Raw genomic sequence first — 16212 nt, 5'->3', positions numbered from 1 at the left:
TTTCATTCATTGTTTCTTCAAGGAGAGCTGACATAACTTATGTTGTATAGTTCCTCTGACAGACCAGCTACAGACGGGTGGTGAAGACATGTTGACGGCACCAGACTTGTTATACCTCCCCAAGGACTCTTGTGGCCTCTTCTAAGCTTTGGAGATCCTATTCCAGTGTTTGTGGATATTTTTCGGAGGGGACCACTGACAGCTTAAGTCAAGGAGACATCAAAAGGCATGAGTGTGCAGAACAAGACCTTGTAATCATGGGCATTGTGCGAACTGGGAAGCATTACCTTCTAATGGCTGATCGGCCCTACAACTTGTTACCACAAGGAACAAACAAGGAGCAGAAACTGGAGGGGGGGCTGGGGGGGGGGAAGCCACAGACCCACCCACCCCAGTGCGGCCTCCAGTCCCACAGTGCATTGCTCCGTCCATCCTGCTGACAGTCAAGCCTGACTGGAGACAGCACTTGTGTCACATAAACACTTCTCCTTAGAACTCACGAGACCACGGAACGACAGCAACCCAGCATGCACACATCTGCCAAACATGTTTTTTTCTTGGTCCCAAAGATTAAGTGCATCATAAATTTGCTGTGTCCCCCCCTTTGCTGTGTCACACTGTAAGCACATGTTTGGTTGTTTGGGGAATGCGTGAGCCCTGACATGGAAGACAGTTGCTACATCTTTGTGGTTTGTGATTTAGAGCCTGTGTTTTTAAAGACTACTTTACACATGCACATGCTAGTTGCCATTCGGGAAAGCATTTGAAAGACAATGCTGCACTGTAATGAAATCAACCATAAAGTAAAGGTGTGCTCCTATATATATATATATATATATATATATATATATATATATATATGGATGAAACCTGGATGCCACAGGAGGGTGGAGCCTCATTACAATGCACGGCGAGCATATTCCCCTTTCCTCCCTCCATGTTCCCTGCACCTCCAGCTCGTGCCACTGTGTCTTCCTCCCCTATCAATGTCAAAGCCAAATTATGCTTGAATTGCGAGGACAGGTCAAACTAATTCAATCCCATCTGTCAGGAGAAATGATGGGTGAGAGGGATCCGGGAGAGAGCGAAAGAGGAAAAGATTTAAATAGGAAAGACGAGCTCTTCTTTTGAACGGAGGGAGGAGGCCTCATCTCAAAAGACAGGGTGAAGAGAAGCTGATAAATGTGACAGAAGATAGGAATGCCATGGATGGCACAGCGCTGATTTTTTGGAAGTTAAAAAATTCACACATCTGTCTTTCACCCGATACATAAAGGCCAGATGGTAGAGATATCCAGGATTTGTGGCAGCAATACCCTAAAACTTCACTGTCAAAATAAAAGGTATGCACACTGTAGAGGGATAGTACAATATCATGTTTAACTTCTAGCCGTTGAAAGCAACTGATACACACTGTTGCAGATAAGCCATTCTCTTTTTGATTGCTCCTTGGCATAAGAAGAAGTTGCTCATCCTTACATATCCTCTTCAGACCCCTCAACTGCCCCCCAGGAACCCCCCCCCCACACACACACACACACCCTCCACCCCCAACCCCCAACCGACCATCCGCCCAGATCACAGTGCCTCTGCTGTGGGTGGGGGGGGGGGGGGGGGGGGGGGGTTGGCAGGGGAAGGTGTGGAGGGTGTCTTGGCCTGCTGTGGGCCTTTGGTGGAGCATTTCCCGTCTCCTGGACACCGGATCAGGTGTCGCAGTTTTCACAGCACCTTCTGGTTCTGGTTAACAGGAAATGAGGTCCATCACAAGGAGTCTGAGCAAAACTGAGCAAAAATCAGGCCTGACAGGCAAGAATATTAGCCTGTGACGGCAGCCAATAATTGAGCGATCGGCTCCCCCCTCTCCCTCATAATGAGTTGAATATGTGCTGGGAATGTGGCTGTGTGTGTGTGTGTGTGTGTGTGTGTGTGTGTGTGTGTGTGTGTGTGTGTGTGTGTGTGTGTGTGTGTGTGTGTGTGTGTGTGTGTGTGTGTGTGTGTGTGTGTGTATGTGTGTATGGATGTCTTCCCCTCTCCCTCTTTTGCCCTGTCTCTGCCCCCATTTTCCCTCTATACACAAAAAAATATTTCAATAGAATTCACTAGGATAATTTTATCACCTCAGTTATCATTCTTTTTTTCTTTTCTTTTCTCTGAAGGTGTCATCTTTGAAACCTTAAACGTAATGTTATGCGGATAGTTTTTTTTTTTAGGGGGGGACGCTTTTCTTTTTTTTTTTTTTTTTGTGTAACTTTACAAAGATTTATGACAGTGGAGGTATGGTGCTGTGAGAGAGTGGATCATTTCACTTCATTATGTTGCATTTTTTTCCTCATATGCAAAGATGGTAATGGTTAGACCATGCACAAGATCTCCCATCTGCTGGTGCACTTGTGTAAATGTGCTTCTCAGATTATCCTTTGTGAATAGAGCCTGCAAAAGCATTTGAACAGTTAAATATGGTGGAGGGAGTAAGCATTGAGAAAGAGAGAGAGCCAGACCTCAGACAGGAGGTTTTAAAGGGGAATAAACTGACAGAATAACCAGAATAAATCTGACTCTCAGTGTCGCATAGCCATGCTTTTTTTTTCAAACCTGGCAAGGCAAGACAAGTGTATGAAAAGTGTATATAGCACTATTCATGCACATTGGCAAATCAAAGTGTTTTACAAATGAGCAGATAAAATAACATAAAAGGTAAAGTGTATTAAAATGCACCTGGGCAATACCTTACATCTAACATTATTTAATTCACCATGCCACTCCCTCCTCCACTTTCTAGCCTAACTTTCTTTCTCTTTAATGCTTTTCTTCCTCTCCCTCTGACTGTTCCTCTGTTTAGGTATGCGTGTTTGTGTTATTCATGTTTGTGTGCCTGCTTGAGTGTGTGCATTTTCCGTGTAGCTTTTTTCTGTACAGTAAAGGTTGGTGCGGGTGGTGCTGGTATGACAGGAGGCAGGGGAAGGGGCCGAGATGGAGTCGAAGCTGGAGGACGGGAGGAGGCGGAGGGCGGTTGGGGTAGGGGGTTAGTGGGGTGTCTGAACAGGCAAAGGGCCTGTTTTAAAGGAGCTGCGGGCTGCTCTCCCAGAGCCTTTGAGGTGTGGCTTCAGGTTTCACATAGCTTTGGGACCAGCGCCAAGGAGAATTCTTAATACAATAATTGTTCTGAGACTTGCTCTTATTAATATTTCTCTGACTCCAGCTTTGGTTGAGATTTTTTTCCCTCTCTCCCCTCCTTTCTTTCATTTTCTCTCTTTCTTCTTCTTCTTCTTCTTCTTCTTCTTCTTCTTCTTCTTCTTCCCTTTTTTTCTCTTAACCAAAATCAGTTGTTGTCTGTTGCTGCTGGAATGCCTGTCGGACAGGCCCCTGACCCTGGGCAGGCAGCTCTAATGATGGGAAGATGAAAGAGCAGGGCTCATTCCCAGGCTGGCCTGTTAGGGGGTGCAGGCCTGTGAAATGGGGAGATAATGGAGACCAGGTGTGCTGGTGGGGGCCTGAGACACTCCTCAGTCTTCAGTGTGAGAGCTCTGTGAGGGAGAGGGAGAGAGAGAGAGAGAGAGAGAGAAAGAGAAAGGTAGAGACAGAAAGAGAGAGAGCTGCTACACTCCTGCTCCCTCAACTGCCCGCTGTTCCACACACGTCTCTCTTTCTCACTCACTTTATTGCTCTCTTTTTCTCTCTCTCTCTCTTTCCTCCCCCCATCCCCACCACACCCCCTGTCTACATTTCTCTTCCTTTCTCCTTTTCCATTTTTCTTTCTCTCTCTAGAGAGGTAACTTACACATACCGTGCTCTCCAAACTAATACAACCAAACATTAAACATTTCTACGGTTTTGAAGTCTCTTGTAAGAGCTTTAAGCCCTATGTCTGGTTTCCTCCTCATCTGTAAAGTCAATAGACTGTCACTCTCATCAGCCCTTGCGTAAGTTTGAATGTAATATTTAGGTCTGTTTTTTACACATCTTTCACTCTTTTTTATCTATGTGTCTGTGCTATTGTAGCCGTGATGGTTAGCATTGCTTCCATGAAAAGATGGCCATTTGCTCTGTCTTTCATCCAGAACGTTTTGTTTTGCATTTAGCCCCTGCACCCCTTGTAGCAGCAACTAATCTGAAGTAGCCAAGTTTTAAAGGAAAGGTCAAGCCTATTGGCCGCAAAAAGTATTTCTAATCAGAGCAGACAGGATCACAAAGCTCCATTGTAATTACAATCTAATTAGCAGACACCAGAGGATATCCAGCATGCCATTCAGCATCAATAATTTAACCCTTTGAAGGTACTCCTCAAAGAGTTTAAAAAAGCATAGAAGCTAATCCAGAGAAAGTGAGATATTTCCTGCATTTTTTTAGTTGTAAATCGCAAGCCTCTAATGGAGCAATATGAAACCTCTACTCTGATGGCGTACGAAGCCGTGTCAGCCTGTAATGTGTTGTCTGAGCTCTCTCTCCGAAATAGTCTTGTGATCAATTGGCACTGGTGTCATTACAATGATCACAGGACCGAGTATCATTCAGATCCTCTGAAAATTCCCTGCAGGTAGTGACAACAGGGCCTTAGAATTGGGATCTCTGATGTGCTCTGCGGATCTAACTGGCAGTGTACACAGAGCTGCCAGATGCAAAAGTAATCATTCCAGAGGAATATGTGAAATCTTGCAGAGAGGCAGATTTCCTTTTGATTTATATGGTCTGGCTTTTGAAACAACCGTCACATAAGATTGCTTATCTTGTGGGGTAAAAATGTAATTCCATTCTTTTGGCTTGCTGGCTTTTATGCCATATAAATCAAATACTGGTGCTGTATTTACTGTAGAGTTCCATGAGAGAGAGAAAATGGTATGCTTCAATATTAGAAAAGCAAATAGAAATTGTGCAAACCGAGTGCTCTGAAGACGGTTTATGATAGGGTGGTCTTGTCAGGCAGAATGCTTCTACATCTGTTATTAGCATGGCTCCCCTGCACAGGATCAGTTTGACATGGAGCTGTTTGCTGTAATCTAGTCTAATTCTTACAAAAAGCGCTTTTGGCAGCGGCAAAGTGTGTTGAGATTCTGAGCTGAAAAGATGGAATGTGAAGCCCCTGTTCCATTGTGTATAAGCATGTTTTCAAGAGAAACATCAGGGGCATTGCTAACCAGGTAAGTAGCTGATGTGTATATTTGTGTTCATTCTGTTTGAGTTTCCTGAGTATTAGAATTGCTCTGATAGAATAAATATTGACCAGTGGGGTGGATTAGAAGACTAATGTCTGGCAATGCTGGTACATTTCAGTATCTCCGTGCCCTGTGAATCACCCTTCTCTCTCACTCTCTCTCTCCGTCTTTGTCCCTCTTTCCTCTATCTCCTTGGCAGCCATATCTCACTTAGACAAAAGGAGAGGTCTTCCCATTTTTATTTTGTCTCACAACATTAGATGATTTGACACATACACAATCACACATGCGAACATTATTGATATAATACACTGATAACACAGAAAATTAGTTATATGTTTATTTTTATCTGCTATTATACTGTATAGCCCGCTGTCTGTATGCGTTACTTTGCAAAAACAAATCCGGCACAACAAAGAAATAAATTAGATAAACTCGGCATGAAACATTGGCACGTTTCAAAGGTTTCTTTTTGAAAAGATAAATGACAAAAAGATTGTTGTTTCTTCTTATCTTAAATTGCTTGTTCTGTGATGAGATCCAATCCATTCTGAAGTCCGGTCTTGTAAGTCAGTGCAGCCACAGAGGAGTGATGTGGCCTAATGGCTGTATGATAGAGGTTTTTCTCATTAGAACCTGAAAGGAGATAAGCCTCTGAGCAGCTGTGCAGGAACATGAACTGGGGTGGAGCCGTTGCCCAGCTGCAGCACCTCTGCTTATCCCGCCGACTGCTACAGTATAATTCAAATGGCCTATAGGCCATGTTCCACACGTACCCGCGCGTGCACACACACACACACACACACACACACACACAGCGCACATTCTCATTTGTACTTTACACACATACAGACACACACAGATGCACACCCACACCCATACACGTACACAGCCTCCCACACAACCACACTGGCTGACACTAGCAGGACTATCAAGCCAAGGTCATTGCACATTAATTTGGCTCTGGTGTGTAGCCGCTGTCTGAAATTAATAAGGCCACCGTTTTAAATGTTGAGGTTATCAGCTCCATAGAACCAATACAGGACAATTTTACCACCTCCTCCATCACCCCTCCCCCTCCTCTCCTTCCTCCCTTGATATATTAATTTTTGACCAAACGTCCCCGCTTGACTACTGTAACGAGGTATGATGTATTGAGCCTAGGCTGTTGCCATGGAGACTACAGTCCCCTGTTACTTGTCATTAGAGCACAAACAAGCACTGGCATCTAATGTCATTCTAGTCAACATGAGAGAGAACGATGAGAATGTAAGGTTGAGATAGACAGAGAGAGAGAGAAAGAGACAAGGGGAAACATACAGAGAGGCAGAATAAGAGAGAGGGTGAAAGAGAAGGATTTGCACAAGGGTCTATCCTCTATCGGTTCTCCTAGAAATGACAAGCTCACTCCACAGTTTTTTTTATTTTCCTATGATTAATCATTCTGATCCATGTGTGTGAATGTGTGCTTGTGATTTGCGCCTGCGTGTGTGCATGTCTGTGCGGTGGTGAAGGAAAGGAGGGGGGTAGGGGGTGGGTGGTGGGGGGGCGGGGAGTTCCATCTTTTCCTTTCTGTCTCCTCCAGCCTATCAGAGATTGAAGGTGGAGCTGCAGATTACAAAACGGAGTGAGGATTGCCTGAGAATAATTACCTCGCCCAGAGATCTCTTTCTTCGCTCTCCATGTCATTTTCCTCCCATCTCTCCCACACCTTTTTATCAGCATGTAGCAATGACTTTGAGCTTTTCCCACCTTTACACATACATTAAGTATGACCATGGAATTTGTCTTTTGTAGAAATTAAGATTTCCTTTATACAATCCGGATGTATGCCTGTATAATAATAATAATAATAATAATAATGCATCACCAAATGACAAATTACTTTATACAAAAGCTATTACAATTAGTGTTGTTTTCTACACAACAGTTCAGCATCTCCTCTACCAAAACAGGTCACAGATTCCATGGAGTCTGGCTCCTGTTGAAGAAATTAGTGAGTAATGAGGATGAGTTATGGGACGTCATGGTGGTGTTGAAATGGCTGTACAAACAGGGGTGTAGAGCGAGTGATCAAACTCACAACACAGCCACGAGGACAGGATGCTTCTGGAAGTTTCCTCACAATTGCTCCCAGTAGTCTTGCTTCTCAAGCAGTCTTTCCATCTCTCTCTCTCTCTCTCGTGTGTCTGTGTGTGTGTGTGTGTGTGTGTGTGTGTGTGTGTGTGTGTGTGTGAATGTGCATGACCAAATAATTATTTCAGTAAATGCTACGGCGCTAGTGAAATAAAACGTACACATGTTGTTGTTCCACATTATGCATTCCATGTGGAAGTTCATTATAAAGATGCTGAAAACCAACCACAGCCAGGACAGCCGTCTAACAAATGTAAAGCACTGTCCAAACCCAACACATGGCCCTGCCCTGAGGACAAGAAGTGCATTAGCGCAGAACCATTTAGCTCCATCTCTATGTCTGACTGTTGGTCTTTCTGGCCCCCAATTTCAACCTCTCACCAACTCACCCCATTTTTCATTTCTTTTCTCTCTTTTTTCTGCTTTCTCGCCCTTTGTCGTCCAGTAGAGAACAAAGGCGAGTGAAGATTTCCTTGTGAAACACAGAACAGCTCCAAACAAAGATCCCCCCCCCCTCCCCCAAAACACATCTGCCTCCGAGGGAGATGGGGCCTTCACACCTGGAAGTAATAAAGGAGAAACAGAGAGAGAGAGAAAAATAAGTAGGATTAATGTTCTGTGTGAGGAGAAGATTATGCTCAGAGGAATGCCGTTACTTTTAACCGAAGACAACAGGACCACAGCACCACCTGATTAAAACTGAAATGAAGAACGGAGAACATCAAAAAAACTGTTCATCTCAATCCCAGGACAGTACAGTTACCACATGAGGTAAACATAGACAACTGAAGGCCCCATGAAGAAAAGTGAAATAACACAAGCTGAATATGGACTTACTCACTACCTCGTCTTTGTGTTTCTAAATCATAAATCATCAACTGGTAAAACACTATACTGAAAATCTGTCAACCCCAGACAATGCAAGTGCTATACAGAAATATGCATATTTGTCTTGGGTATCATTGATATTCTCCAAGTATGTATTAATACAGTAGTCATACCTTTATACCATACCATTACACAAACACAGAGCAGAAAACTTGCATATAATGGGATACAATTCTCCACTGTCACAGCTACATCAAAATGATGCATCAGTGGCCTCATCCCTCATCCCTGGCTACTAACACTATGTGTGGACCTGTGAATTATTTTAAAAGAGCTAACGGAGAATCCGCAGTCAACTCACTAAAACCTCTCCCACTTTTCCCCTCTGGACTTTCTCTGTTTTCCTGTAAGCAGCTAAACTGAGATCCCATGTACTTGCAATGAAAAGTGACAGGAAATTGACTAAAGCATTGGAAATCAATGGGAAGTAAATGCGCTCCTTAAGTACAAGTGAACAGCTGAGAGCAGCCTTCTGTCTCTTTTTCTCCTCTTCTCCCCCTCACTCCCTTTCTTCAGCTCTCTTTCTCTCTCTTTCTCTCTCTCTCTCTCACACACACACAGACCCTCTATCTCACACACTCCATCTCTGTCTCTGTCCTGGTCCGAGTCAATACCTGTACACAGTCCTGAGAGGATGGTTGATACAGCTAGTTCGGGACAAAGATGTGGGTGTGTCTTTGTGATTGTTGGGTTATAAATTCCATGTATTACTTGGCAGACAAATATCTTAATTTTGCATATCCATGACATAATCTATACAGACAAATCATCATTAAAAGAACAGAGACAGTTTCTGAGGTTCTTTTGTATACAGTAGTTTCATTACAACTATGGGAGTAATACTATGGCACTTAATATAGAGACTTTATGATCAACCTGAGCACTGTGTACTCGAAAATTGTGATGTATATAAGTACTGGAAAAGTAATAAGAAATTATAGGAATACAGAACAAACTTTCATTCATTTTAAGCGTCAAAATATATATGTAGCAGTGTAATTAATCTACACAATACAGGGTTTGTTTTAAAATGCAAAAGTTCAAAGCTCAAACAGAAGGAGAGACTCTTTGTACTGTGATGCAAGATGAGAGTCATAGAGACCAGTTTCATAGCCTCTATAAAGTGTGGGCTTTATATAACACCAATTATTTTCTAAAATAAAATTTCATGTTTGCAGCCAGGCACCTTTGGACACATTGGAGTTGGAAAAAAGTGAAAAGCAATGAGGGATTGTGGGAAGGAAATTGAAGTGTGGGTGTAGTTTGGAGAGTGCTAAAGTATGGGGAGCACACATCTAAGGCAGAACTCAAACAATAAAGCTGATTTATACTCCTCCAAATGATGTTCCTGTAATCGAGTCAATTCACTCCAAATCCATTTACCATGTTTGGAGAATGAGGCCCGGAGAGCGCTTTGATGATGTAATGCCCCACACAGGTTTAAAAGACTTTATTCTTAATCCAGACCACCGTCGTCCCACAGGAGATCAATGGAGGTGGTGCCAGATCAATAGCATTACATACAAATCTCTGTCAGTTTCTCACAAACAGCGCTGGCACACAATCTGTCACCCTGCCAGCCTCTCCAACCGGGTTTAGCAGAATGGTAGTAGTGGATCATCTGCCCTACACATGCAGATTTCACTCTCCCTATCCTGCCCTAGATTCTTATAAAGTTCAGAAAAAGGTAAACTAGGTTCATATTAAACTTTTGATTAGCTAATTTTCTTTTCATAGAAACACGATGCAGTATATTTTCCCTTTTTTCTGCAGAAAACTTGGGTTTGCTTTCTTTTGGAATGAAAACATTTATATTCTGCATGAAAGGTTAATGGCCTAAATCTGTGGATTGTATAAGGAGCGCGCAGGGACTGTGGGTAAGGGAAGCTCTGTGGACCTGTGTTTTATGGCTTGCGGCTGAGGCTCCTGGCTGTGTGACTGCGACGTGCTTCCATGTTCACTCGCTCTTTCATTTCTATGGAACGCATCCTTGGGGGGAATTAACTGTGTGTGCAAAACAGAAATTAGCGTGAGAAGGGAGATCGCTCTCACGACCAAAACTAGAATACATACTATATACAAAGCGTAAACAAATACAACATGTCCTCCACTCCTCTCAACCATTATCGGGGCTGCTACACAGCGGCATGCGTGTGATGAGGCAGGGGTTAGTCCCTTGCACCATAAAACCGAAGCTGTTCATAAAATGGAGGAAAAAGAAGCAGAAATAATATTTCAAGTCTGATTAGTTCATCCGCAGGGCACCTTGTGCGATTGAGTAAGGGGGGTAGGGTCGGGGGGGGGGGGGGGGGGGGGGGGCATTGTGCACAGCGAGCAGTAAATTATATCTAGCCTTTGAATGATTCCTGCAGATCCTATTACGACAGAGAGGGAGAGAGACAGAGAGAGCGAGAGAGGGTGAGAGAGAGAGAGAGGATGGTGAGAAGTCATAGTGGGGGTGTTGGGGGAGGTAGGTGAAGGGAGCTCTAGAGAGAGCGAAAAGCAGCAGAACGAATCGGATGAATTCTGTTTCCAGCTGTCCGAAGGAGGATTCGAGAAGGAGGTGTGTGTATATAATAGTGTGTGTGTGTCTGTATTTTGTGTCTGGGGTGATAGAGAGTTGGGGATGGGAGGTATACAGGGTAAGGGTGAAACCATACAAAATGCATTTGTTCTCAATTCATAATGCCATGCATAGGTACCAAAACAGCACTGTTTTTTTTCCCTCAGTTGCACTCTCTGATACAGACTATCCACTGTCTTTTTCTCTCTTGAGGTATTTCTGCTCATCTAGTACATGCCAACAAAAGTGTATATCTTTTCCTTCATTCTACCCCCGCCCCCATCCTGCTGTGTTACCCCTGAATATTTGAAAAGCGCCCGGCTCCCATTCGTCACCTTGACTGGTGATATAGTAGCTGACACTGGCAGTTGTGTTAGCGCACCAGCGGAGATTGCCTTCTCGAGGAAAGAGAAGACATGCAGAATGTACTCCTCCATCCCCCTAACTCACCCCCGCCCCCCTTTGCCAAGCCGTGTTTCGGTGCAGTCTTCCAAATATTGTGTCTCATCAGTCCCAGGCTTCACTCAGCGTAATTAAAAAACCTATAATGCCCAGCATGGGGCATCCCTGTATGTCAGCAAACACGTGTATTTTCCAATATGGCAAATTATCAACACATATCTTTCTCCTGCTATTTGCACTTGAGCAGGTTATGATCAAAACTGCAATTTCATTTGCTGAATGACCATCTCAATAGAGCTATTGGTGTGGCATGCTATTCATATGAGAGGAGAGGAAGTGTCTAAAAATAGACTTGTTTTCAGAAGTAAGCCTTCAGACAGATGAGCCTTGTTTTATGTGGAATTTATTGACGCCAAATGTCACTGGCCACTTGTTTCCAGGGCTCAACATGCTAGGGTATGAGCTGTGAAAACAGGTGAGGTCTGACAGAAATATGGTCTCATAAGTCACCTGTCTATCTGTGTTACATTACACCGCTTGTCATTTGCCAGCCTTCTGACCACAAAAACCTGCCCTATGACAGGAATTTCCACCTCTAACTTTGGTGTTGGTGATGAGAAACCCCAAAGGTTAAAGTTCACTCAGATGACATGTTGTAAGAGGATATTAATGGACCCATATGGATGATTCTGATGCAAGTTTGTTTTTTCTAGACTTTTCGACCTCGTTACTCACTATCATACAGGAAACCATACACAAATAGAAATTGTACAACTTAGTCAAAAAGGCTGACCAGTGTCATTGGTCTACCATACCCATTTCTGCATTAGACTATTGATTAAGCCTTATTTGCATTCAAAACCAGGGAGGGGCACACAAGATGTTTTACAGAGTCTGGACATGTAATGCGTAGCATTAATAATAACACAAGGAGGCTGTTGGGGGAATGAAGGGAAAATTAAAACGAAGGAATCGAGCAGCCCACCTCCCACTTTAATTGCAAATTTAAATTTCCTATAATGGATTCTGACATCTCAAGTCACCAAAATCCATCATTCTGAAGGGTATTATTCCTCAATTAACCCATCACCCCACAGTGTCTCTCGTCTTTCTGCAGGGGCCTGCACAAAAGAAATGAAGAATTCTAATTACCTTCAAATGTAAAGCGGAATGATAATTCACTATCTCTCTCTCTCCACCCCACACACATCTCATCTCCCGTTCCTCGCCCATTATCCATTTTCCTGTGTTCCGAGAGTGCATCAAGATGGTGGTGGGTGGGGAGAGATGGACCTGTGTGCCATGATCGCACATCTCCATTGATCTGAGCTCTCTGTTCCATTGTGTTTTTCAACTCAGCTCTTTGACCTTGAGGTTTACCTCTTATTCGTCACTGTGTGACTGCAGTCCTACAGGTGAAATAATTGCTCTAAGGACATTGCCCAATGGACTATTACAAGTTGTACAAATGCAAAACTTGGAAAGAATGCCTGATGGTAATAGTTGTTAACCCAGATCATTTTACAGTATGACAAGAGAGAACTTGGGTTACATAAGCATGTTTTGCATTGAGAGGCCTTACATTATAAACAATATTTATGATGTGCTGTTGGTCAAGAGATCCCTGACCCTATGTCCCAGATGCATGGATAAATATTAAACTATAGGTCTTCAACAGAAGACTGAGTTGCCCTTTAGATCTACATGCATGTAACATAAAGAAATACTGGAATGATGGTGAATAAACAATTACATTGCATATTGTATTGGTGTGGTGCTTGTTGGTGAGGTAAAGTGCAAAACTGAGGTCAACCTGGAAAGAGATGGTTGTAAAGATGGAGACACAAATGCAAGACATAAGCTTTACCCAGTTGAAATACAATTCATATTCAAAGCCTTTTCTCCTTCAAAAGAGAGAACATTTGTGCAATTGAATGAACATTTGTGTCAGCGCAGGTCAAACAAATTCCACAAATTTTAAGTGAATTCAGACTGTACTCTAAATATTTCTAAGGAATAACAATATCTGCTGATATTAGCTGATAAGTATAATGTTTGAGAGCAGTAGTCTATTCTAATGAAGAATTCACAAATTGCATTGGTGTTTATGGTCAGGTATAGTGTTCAGAGTAAGCTTCCATGGGCCAAGGACAGAAACTCTTTAGAAAACCTTGGTTTGAAAATGGTCGTTTCACCCTAGAAAACCTTCGTTATCTGCCACCAAAGACTGTGACAAAGGGGCCAAATTAATCAGAAACTATTCAAGTCCAACCTTGACATTATAGACACGTTTTGAACACTTGCAATCAACATCTTTCAGAAAAGAACCAGCGGAAGACTTTGGAACAAAAACTGAGAAAATGTGTTTCCTCACAGCGTGCCAATTATGAGTGAGAGAAAATTAGAGTGTGTTTCTATTGACATGGTGCTGTTTTTTTCTTTCTATGTTAAATGCTGTTATTTTCCCCCAAAAGAGTCTCATTAAGATGCTAATAATTAGTGGTGACTGAAATGGCTCAGCCCTCATTGTGATTGCTCTTTCTTTCTCCATGCATGTCATTGTTGCTGTTTGCATTGCAAGCCGTCAGAGGCATTGTTTACTCACATTCATATTGAATTAAATATTTTATACATCGGCAGCATGTCAAAGGCAATCATTTTTTTATTGCTGTTATGTTCACACTATAAATTGAAAGCATAAAGTCTTTATTTTATCAGGTTAGAGGATGCATATGGACGAATGAAGTAACAAACAAATCACAGCAGAAGGAATTGATATTGATGTTGGCATGTATAATACATACAATACCCAACAATATTGTGTTCATTCATTCAAATGGAAGGGATCCAAGAGAGAGGGACGTGAGAGGGCTTTAGAAGGGGGAAGTTGGGGACAAAGAGGCCATAGGGGAAAGAAAACATGAAAAAAAGAAATGGGAGTGATAAGACACCTGCCTGCTGGCACTATGCTCGAGTGTGTTAGTGTTGAAGCTGTTGATTTAAAAACATTATTTTTTTTCAAATAATTCAAATTTAATTAAAGTCTGGAGGAAAAATGGCCTGAGTTGATGGTATAGCCTAATGAGTTGCCGTGGGAGATATTTTTAATAATCTCAGTTTGTTACAAAGACATTGGCAAGTCTGAGATAGTTAGCGACTCACTGTCTTCATGTGAACGCACACTTTCTTCGGCCAGTGAAGTTCCACCAACCCCCAGGACCACTTCCCTTTTCACATAATCTTTGATTAATCTGATGACTTCATTCCCATCTTCAGCCCTAACCAATAAGGGAACAGAAAGTGAAATGGAATTATTTGACATTTGCCAAACTCTTGCATGTCACTGCTTACAGGAGGCAAGAGATGTTGATTGCCTATAGAAGTATTTCGGCATATACAATATAAGTTGAAGAAACGGGTATTGGTGGCTTTAGTGGTGCTAATATTTAAACAAATGGTAGAATAAATGTATTTTACAGCACGTAGACCAACTCTGGCTTTTAATAATATGGTCAGTCAGAGTAATTTTAATTATTTTTACAGTACCCATTGCAACGATGTATTATAAATGTGAGGCTCTTGGAGTCACTTCAGCTGTCTGAATTATATAAAATACTGTTAGAAATCGTTTCCCGTATCTATTATTCATCATGGACCCTGATTTTAGACCAGAGAGTTAAAGGCAGGAAACAAATATTTTTATAACCAATAGGGATAGATGGAGAGCAATTTTCAAGTCAATAATATAGCAATCATGTGGCTTTCAACATGCCTTGTGATTCTCAACGTGAGTTCAATCCAAGCCTGCTGAGAGAAAGTGCTCACACAATGCACCATAGTGTCTGTGTGGGTGGATGTGAGAGTGTATACTGACTCAGTACAGGCTCTCTACTGACTGTTCTATTCTCTTTTTTAAACAAAAAACAAAAACAATGGATCCATTCAATAGATATGGATATGAAATATGATGAGATTTTCTACATATATGCAAAGAACAGGAAAAACAGAGAGTACAACTGTGTGTTTTTGGTAGCCTTGGAAATAGACCTGGGGAAAAAGACCTTGGAAATATATGCAAATACTGCTCACGCAGTGAACTTTCATGACAGTTATAAGGTGATAGTCCTATGTTAGTAGCCTGACTTTCCACTCACATTCAACATCGTGGCTACTACTATCTTGAAAAAATGACTGAGTGAGTGGTTTAGCAGTTACAGCTCACATCTTTATCATCAGATACTTAGAAGTATACCTGCAGGACCATATTTCTACATTGCATCTCAGACAGTGGTTAGCAGTTCAGATCATGATCCCCAATTTTATTTGATTGATTTTGCAAGACTCATTCAACCCTCACTGAGTGCACAGAAGTTAGCGTTGTGTTTCTGCAAAGTTTCTATGGTTTCTAAGATTCATTCTCACTACTAATCACCCCCCTCCCCCGTTGTTGGATTCACCTTTTGATTGGACGTTATCGTTGGGTGAAATGTTTGTTAATGCTATGATTGGTTGACTGACCTGTTTGCCAGGAGTTCTTGAGGGCCGTTGTCATGGTTTTGCAGGTGCAATAAGCGGGAGATGGAGGTCTCGAGGCGGGTATTTGGAATTGTTCATAGTGAAGTGACGCGCAGATACTGGGCTGTTAACTTGGTGCTTTTCAACCAGCTTCTGTTAAGATTCGAGGGCTTCATGTAATGACACGAAAAAGACAAAATCAAGACCGTCCAAGAAACAAGACGCGGTTAAGGATGAAATGATAAGCAGATGCCGTGCAACAGGTACTGTGGCACCAAGACATCTGCACTGTAGCTAAGATAGCTAGTTTAGCAATTATTCGCTGCCGTACCTTGCTTGCACCTGTTAAGTACATAGCAGGAGGATAGGATTTGACATTTAGCTAGCTTACAACCTATAATTAAAGCAGTTTTAGCTATTGTAGCTAGCACAGAATGTAGGCTGAACCTATGTATGACTGTTTACTACTTTACGTTACAAGCTTAATATTTTCACAAGCAACGTTTTGTTACGTGCCCATACGTCTAACTTATCCTTGGATGTGTATGCAGGTAGTGA

This window comes from Sprattus sprattus (genome assembly GCF_963457725.1).
Source record: "Sprattus sprattus genome assembly, chromosome: 8".
Taxonomy (NCBI): Eukaryota; Metazoa; Chordata; class Actinopteri; order Clupeiformes; family Clupeidae; genus Sprattus; species Sprattus sprattus.
Note: the sequence above shows the minus strand (reverse complement) of the source record.